The sequence below is a fragment of the Coptis chinensis genome, chromosome 4 (assembly GCF_015680905.1).
Source record: "Coptis chinensis isolate HL-2020 chromosome 4, ASM1568090v1, whole genome shotgun sequence".
Lineage (NCBI taxonomy): Eukaryota > Viridiplantae > Streptophyta > Magnoliopsida > Ranunculales > Ranunculaceae > Coptis > Coptis chinensis.
Window position 1 is genome coordinate 95,690,607 of NC_141459.1, and position 9,136 is coordinate 95,699,742.

A 9,136-nucleotide genomic window follows, 5' to 3' on the forward strand; every position below is an offset into this window, starting at 1 on the left:
TAAAAACGTCCATAGAAAATCCAATTCCCTTTGAAGTATGAAAAATTATCTACACCAATGCATCACACTCTATGATATTGTTTAATATTAAAATTTATCAAATAAACACTATCATTGAATTTTAGAAATTATTCAAAAAAATAATTAAATTTGTTATTTGCACATGTAGCAAATATGGGCTGGAGGGCACATATGGATAACATGGGCAACTGGTATAGAGTGGCACTTCATAAGACAAATCAATCTCTATATTTGAACCCCCAAAATAGAGTGTGATGGGTTGTCCACTTGATATAAAACATGGGTTGGTGTAGAATATTTGAGATGCCCACCGTAGGATTATAAAGCACCGTTGAAGATATTGTAAGTGCGGCTAAAAGTTTAAGTAACAAAATCTGGGGGCGTATTTGGCAACACAGCTACAGAAATTTCAACCAAAAGTAACTTATGTCGTTTGGATATTGTGTCTATGGACTTTCAAAACAAAGGAGTCTAGTAGTTAATTTGGCAACCATTGTGTTATAAAATTTACCTAAGAAAGGAAGTTTGGAGAGTGGAGACGTGGACTTATTTAAATTAGGGTCCTTATACTCATTATACATGGAAAGTACACGTGGTTGGGGGAGGGCTATGAGACCAATAAAAAAGGAGAAAATATTGGGCACACTAACAGAACATGACCGCGTGGGTAGTGGTTAGTCCATATGGTGTGGCCATATCGTTTGGGACTTACTCCAAACGGTGTGTTTGGGACTTACTTCATGGATACATCGTTTTTTCTAAGTTCAAATCCCAAACGATTACATGGACACATCGTTTTGGACTCGACCGTTTGTGTGTGACCGTTTGGTGTGCACAACGAACGACCTAGCCGAGTCGTTTAAGCCTAGGGTGTTCGAATTTTCTCATTCAACCATATTCAGCCCTAGTATTTAGTATTAGTATTACGATATAGTTTTCTTTATGGTTTAAGGTTTAAGATGGTGGAAGAGAAGAGAAGAAAAAGGCTGAAAAGGTTGCCAACAAATGAAATTTACGTTGGTTTGGGTGCCCAACACAAAACAACTTTTGGGGCCAATAACACATTTGTAATAATTGTTTTTGTTTTTGGGGTCTGTCCAACACAATATAGAGTCCGGCAGTAACATGACCCTTAAAAAATGATTGCAAGTAGAGTTGCCAAATGCCCTTTAACAAACTTATAAGTAGCAAACACTTATAAGTAATAAGCACTTATGAGTAGGAGTGTTCATGGTCAAGTTCCTACGGTTCCTATAGAAACCGCAAACCAAACCCTCTTGTCAGTTATATCCCATTTTCAAAACCAAACTATTGTTAAGAAAAACCCGATATAAAACTGAACTAACTTAACTATTCAGTTTCGGTTATGTTATTTGGTTTGGGTTAGCTATTAGGCATGTTGTCAAGTTCCATATCCAATTAATATTGAGCCAATTGATACCAATCACAAACAATTGAAACTCATGGACTAAATTAAAATTTAAGCAAATACTGACAAAGGATTTGATTTCACATTTCTATATAAAGAGATCGTGTCTATAGTTTATTCAATATGTTAATATATCTAAAAGTTTGATTTCAAGATAAACATTCATTTATTCAATATGTTAATATATCTAAAGTGATAAGATAAACATTCATTAAGCTTAATATAGCCATCCAACAAAAAAAGAGTTATTCTATATGGACAAACAACTTTGAACAAACTATTGTGAACAAACTGACATGGCAGTGCAACATTCATGTTGCAGTGTCAATTACCATTGCCACATGGATGTTGTAGTGTCAACTCTCATTGCTATGTTACACTGTTTATCTCTGCAAACACTATCAAATCTCACTGTAATATGGATGTTGCACTGTCAAATCGCACTATTTATCTCTACAACATGCACTATCAAATCTAACTCTGCAACATGAATGTTGCACTATCAAATCTCACTATTTACCTCTGCAACATGGGTGTTGCACTATCATATCTCACTCAACTCCCACTACAACATGAATGTTACATTACCACGTCAATTTGTTTACAATTATTTGTTCAAAGTTATTTGTTCATATAGAATTTTTGACAAAAAATAGGCTTTATGTTTGGTTGTTTACTATTTATAGAATACTCAAAATTATTATATGGTTTGGTTTCGGTTTTCACTACGAACCAAAACCCACAAACCAAAGACCGAACTTAACCCACTAGTTCTTAATTTTTGGAACCATAAACCGAACTAGAAATACTAGGAACCGTGTTTGGTTTGATTTAACGGTTCCAGTGTTTTGTTGAACAGCCCTACTTATAAGTACTAAAAAAAAACAAACAGGCCATTAATGTGTTCATTCTTCATCAAATACCCCCACCCAGCACTCCATTCAAAATGGGCTCCAAACACAGGCACATTGACCTGCCTTGCTCCTGTGAGGAGTATATCGTTTGACACTCGGCACTCCCCACATAAACCTGTATATATCCTACCAGGGATGCTGGCTAGAATTCCCCAGCCAATTACAGTGCTATAGACTTGTAACTAAAAAGGGTACAACATAAACTCATAAACTCATGTGAATATCGGTTTCTGTTTTTTTTGTTACCGAACTAATTTAATCTTCGATTATCCACAGCTTAATCAGTTTGTAATATATTCCACGGCATATTGTAACTTTGTAAGCACTGTTTAAATTTTTAGTTTCTTGTGTGTTGTGACTCCCTGACTTGTGAGTCAGTGAGTGTGTCACTCTTACTGTCTTACAACAATCATTTTGATTCTCATTAACCTTCAGGTGCTAACTCTAGAAGACTACAAAGTCTACAATAAGTCAGTAACTATCAAATATAGGAACTGCAATTTCAGAATCAAAAGCAAAATTGCTTTAACAGCTAAGAGCTACATACCTATTGGCTATTCCTTGTCAAGCCAAAAGAAACAGAGTGATTGGATGGGATCACCTGTCAAATGTGTCTAATCTCGAATGGTACGAAAAATACATTTGAATGCTCCTGCAATTTCTTTTACCATTCATGTTTTTCTACCAAATGGAGTAAAAACCATGTTTATGATTTAGGCACGGTTTGGTGCCATTTAATGATGCTGTGGTACTTTTTTAGTCTCTATCACAATTATTTTTCTACCAAATTAAGCAAAATCCAATGAATTGATCAACTGGAATCTTTCCTTTGAAGAAAAACCAAACTAAGCTATATGTAGACCTTAATGCTTTATTCACATGGATAATGCAAAACATGTGAGACATGATATCTGTACTATATTTGCTTTTTTGTCAACAAAGAGAAACATCAAAATTTGGGCAGCCTTTGCCCATTGACCCCTTGGAGACATTTACACACAAGCCCTCTCACAAATGCAATACAAGAATGGTAAACTTGAGCCCAATGCCTACAATGGAATGAATGAAATGTTTGTGCTTTAATTGATTAATTTGTATTCTATCGGGAAAAAAAAGATTAATTTGTAAAATCAAAGTAGTTATCTAGTTTTGCTGTTATTGATCTTTCGACAAAAGAAAATTCGAATCCTAATTCGAGTCTAGTTCCAACATAATGCCATCTTGTCAAGCTGACTTTGGGGATAAGATTGTCGTTTCACGTGATTACAACTAAAGCAAGGTGATATATCTAGTGACTTCCTATTACGACAACACCCATCAGAGCTATTGTTAACCATTGTTCGTTATTTGTTGAGGCCTATTCTCAAAAAGTGAAAGACCCAGATGTGGTAGGGTTTGTATCTAGGCAGTAATTAAACTTAACACAAATTTAATGAGCTTGCAGTTGCTCTCAGTCACGAATTTAAACCTTAGCTAAATTGGCAGACCAGCAACTGAGCAGCAACATTCAGGTTGCACAGTGTGATTTCCATTCAAGTTGCACGGACATTTGTAGTGAAACATAAATGTGAAAGTAGACATTCAGTAGAAAGATTCATCCTACAACATGAACGTGGAAAAAAAATAATAAAAAGAAAAATAAAGAAAGAAGTGCAAACTGCAAAGTCAGATCGGTTGGGAAGTACATGTGTCTAGGGTAACATTTAAAAGTCTTCCGGAAATAAAATCTATGGCATGCAAATTGCAACATAATCAGTACATTGACTATATTAGTTTCCATAACTTAAAATCAGACATGCAATCATATGATCTTTGATTGGTTAACCGGTTACTCAGCTCCTTCATTGATTTGATTGCTCAAGCAAAACTTCAAACACTGGTTTCAAATCCCATTCGTAAACTAATAACAGAATGAACTAGTTGGGTTAATGTTTGAAGCTATCTAGTAGCCTTGTTACCAATTCAATACAAAAATTCAGTATAGAAATAATTTGTGAATTATTCGGTGATTCAAAAAAACAGTACAGTCAAATATTTGGTCAAAAATTTGTAATATGATAATTATGCGGTGTTTAATTAATACGCGTTTTAAACGTTTGACTGCAAAAATTCAGAAGTCAAAAATTCATGATATTATGTTAGTAAATATTAATAATAGTTGTCATTGTTTACAACATAACAAATATATATGGTATAATAGAAAATGTGTAGGATACCAAGATATTTTCAAAAATAAATATCTCCAATTTGTCGCGATATATCACGATAAATTTACATTTAGTCGATAAATTGAAAATATCATTTTCCTTGTATGAGAGAGAAAGAGAAATTGATTTTTTCAAAAGAGAAAGTGACAATACATATCTTGAATACATATCTTGTGAAATGTGAGAAAGAAAGTAGTGAGAGAAGGCAACATACTCTTCTCTCAAATCCAACAAAAACTATATCTACACTATGCTGGCTTCTTCTTCTATTTCTCTCTCTCTCAAAAATTATCACAAACTTTATCATAGGTGTATTTTTATTTTCTCTATCTTTATATATACATGTATTATACACTTGAACTCTTATAAATGATGCGGTAGGAACTTGATTGATTATATCGAAATGGGATACAAATTTGGGCTTCTTTTGATGGATTGATGCAAATTTTGCAAAGTTTTTGCTTCATTTTACATTTGCGCGGTCAGTTTGGATCTTTCCTTTTCCTTTTGAAGAAACTATATTTGAATATGTTAATATATTTAATTCTATGTCTTTCAAAGTTTCAAGTTTCACCTCTCTTGAGAATATTGATATTTACAGAAAGTATTGTGAAAATGTCAATTTTTACCAATCATCATATGTTAAATGTCCCAAAGAGTATGATATATCGATGATACATTCCGAAATCTCTATGGTAAATATATCTGTATCCTGATATTTTGTACTATGCCTAGGAGTATACGTGTAATTAATTTTAAATTCGATTGAATAAAAAAAAATGACACAAAATAGTATAATCTTGTCTCCCACCAGTCACCAGGCCAGTTCATTACTCACTAGCAGTTCTTAGCCTCGTCAATTATATCATCTTTAGATGCATAGTGGATAATAATCAATTTGAAAACTGATGCTTATATAGGGTGGCAGGTGTCAACTAGCAAAGTTGGTAAAACACTTGGGTGATGATGCCAGAGATCTGGGGCTTACCCCAACAGCATCAAAACAAATTTGTCAATAAAAAAAAAAGTTTATATAGGGTGTTTTTGTTTGCTTAATTAAGAAAAGGAAAAAAGAAAAAGAAAAAAGGAGTGTTTGAGAATGAGATTAAAATAGAATTATAGTGAGAAATAAAATTGTGTGAGAATTGAATCGCTAAGCATTGAAGTGAGGCAGGTGCCGATTAGCAAAGTCGGTAAAACATTTGGGTGATGATACCAGAGGTCTGGAGATTGAACTCTACCAGCATCAAAGAGTTATTGATCTCATTTAAAACAAATTTGCCAAAAAAAAAAAAAAAAATGGAAGTGAGGAAAGGAAAATGGAAATGAAAATATTATTAAAGTTTTTTTTTTTCTTTTCTATTTCTCCTTTATTTTTTCATTTATTGTTTACACACCCTTGTCTTAATTATTTGTAAAACTTGTTATCAATAAAATTTCAACTTGTTTAGAAAAAAAAAAAAAAAAAAAAAAAATTATATATATATTTCCACAAAGCTCACAAATTTTTTTATTGTATGAGCAATTTTTTTGATAAGAAAACAAAGTTAATCGTTAAAAGTTTGATGTTAAAATTCCATTCAACATCATCCAAGAAGCAAGTTAATTATCAACAATGTGGCCCCCTCGAGCGGCTGGATAAAAACCAATGAAGAAGTCCAGTATTTTTTTTTTTAGGTTTATATCCAAGGTTATTGCATAAAGACAAATACTATTTTGCTCGAACTTGTGTTTCTTAATCAAGATGAATGACTTACATATATGTAATGTGATCAAACTGATTAACAAGTCGTGTCAAAAAAATAAAAATAAAAAAGGTGTTTGTTCTTCACTTGGGACCCATATATTGTGTTGGCTTATAACCAAAGATCCAAAAAAAAAAAAATATTACAAATGTCATTTCATCATTTAGCCCCAAAGTTGTTTTGTGTTATGGCTATATTCCTCCCAAACTAAAGTGAATTTGACTTTGTTATCTTAGCAACCTTTTTTAAAACCCATCATTTCTTCTCTTCTATTCTCTTCTCTTCCACCATCAAAAACCTTAAACCCTTAAACCCTAAAGAAAATTAACACTAACACTAAACAATAATGGAAGACCCCAGGCCAACCCCATTTTAGAACATGAAGATGAAGAAGAAAATATAATGCATCATGACCCCATTCAAGAAGAAAATGTAGAACAAGTTCAAAGTGAAGAAAATAGAAGAATGGATGATGATGCATTTAATAAGAATAAGGTAAATCTAAATTAAACATAATTATGCATGTAGTAATTATACATGTAGTAATTATGCATGTAGTAATTATTAATGTAGTAATTATTCATGTGTACAGGGGTGTATAGAGAAAATTCGAAGGCTTAAACAACCCGGCTAGGTCGTTTGTATTGCACACCAAATGGTCTGGCCACACCGTTTGGACTGAGTCCCAAATGATGTGGCCATGTCGTTTGGGATTTGGACTTTGAAAAAAAAACTTTTTTTAGGTGTGGCCACACCGTTTGGATAAGATGACTTAGTCCCAACGAAAAAAAAAAAATAAAAAGGTGTTTTCCAAGCACCGTTTGGGACTTTATTACCCAAACGGTGTGGTTATGTCGTTTGGGATTTAAACTTTGAAAAATATGAAATTCTATTTTTTGGCCTCTTGACCGGTGTGGCCACACCGCATGGACTAAGTCCCAACGACATGGCCACACCGCTTAGGACTCAATGTCAAACGGTGTGGCCATGTCGTTTAGGATTTGAACTTTGAAAAATATGAAGTTCGTTTTTGGCCTCTTTACCCGTGTGGCCACACCGGTGTGGCCACACCGTTTGGACTAAGTCCCAAACGACTCAGTCCAAATGGTGTATCCATGTCGTTTGGGATATGAAGTTTTGTTTTATGATTTGAACATAGAAAGGCATTTGGTACATAGCCAAACATCAATTAACAACTGTTCTTCATTTAGGATCCTTCGGTGTGTTTCGAGAACTCTGGAAACTCGAATGACATGGATGATGTTCAACCGCTTTCAATGGATACAACCAAAATATTTACTACGGAAGAGGTACATAGTAGGCATTGTTTTCACTTGTTTTTATTTTCTAAATGAAATTATATTAGTTTATTGATTGTTGTTTTCTTTCATATCTTTAGGTATTTCATACACGTAATGACGTAATTGGTTGGGCAACTGCTCAGGGAAAACAATGTAATGTGGTTGTGGTAATTGGGAAGTCGTAGAATGCTAACGGGAACCGAGTACCAAGGCTGGATTTAGCTTGCGAGAGGTCGGGCGTGTATCGTTCACACAAAAAAGCAGAGAAAGCTAATAAGAGAAATACGGGAACCAAGATACGTGGATGTCCATTTAAGTTAAGATATATTTTCCAACGCGGCACTGTCGATAGTTGGAAAATTGTCGTTCTTAATGGTGTTCACAACCATCCATTGGCGAAAACCCTTGAAGAACATATATTTGCTACTCGTCTGACTGTTCCACAATTCGAGTTTTTGTTAGAGATGACTCAAAATGGAGTTAAGCCTAAAGAAGTTTTGAAGTCCATCAGACATAGGTTTCCTGATAACCTATCTAGCATATGTCAAGTTTACAATGTCAGGCACAAGGTGAGGACATTGGATATGAACGATCGCTCGCAAATGCAGAGATTGCATGAGTTGTTAGCAGAAAACCATTATTTCGAGGAGGTGAGAGAGGATACAAATACGGATGAGATAATGTGATTGTTATGGGCCCATCCGGACGGTGTTACAATGGCTCAGACTTTTCCAAAAGTTTTCATCATAGACGCAACCTACAAAACCAATAAGTATCGGTGGCCTTTTGTACAATTTGTGGGGGTGACTTCAACCTGGAAGTCTTTCACGGTCTGTCTGTCAAGTGTTGCTCCAGTCCAAAACAACGATAGACTATGAGTGGGCTTTGCGTCAATTTAACGGCTTGTTGGGTGAAGAAAGGTCATCTGTGATCGTGTCTGATAGGGACTTGGCCTTGATGAGTGCCGCTGATATTGTGTTTCCTGATGCGCACAAGCATCTCTGTAGATGGCATATCTTTATGTGCGTTCTTCAGAAATGCAATGATTTTTCCCACCACAGAACTTGTAGATAAAGGCCAGTTCTCGTGGAACACTGTAATGAAATCGAAGACTAAGGATATCTTCAACCGTAGAATTGCTACTTTGAAAAAACAGTATAGGGTTGAGTACTCAAATTTTGTTAGTTATCTGCGAGAGACTTGGTTACCTTACAAGGATCGATTCGTATGTTGTTGGACAGATCAACACATTCGCTTTGGGAGTACAACGACCAATAGAGTCGAAGGGTCTCATGCTCAGGTGAAACATGTTCTAGGAAACACAAACAGACATGATTTTCTAAGTATGTTTTACTTGATCCACCCGATTTTAGAGATCCAACTGTCTGAGATTGGAGGTACGTTTGAGAAGAGTCTGATTGTAACCCAACACCACCACCGGATTCCTTTATTTCGTGAACTCAGAAACCTGGTCTCAAAAAAATGTTTAGACTTGCTTTATGAAGAACTAGATACCCGT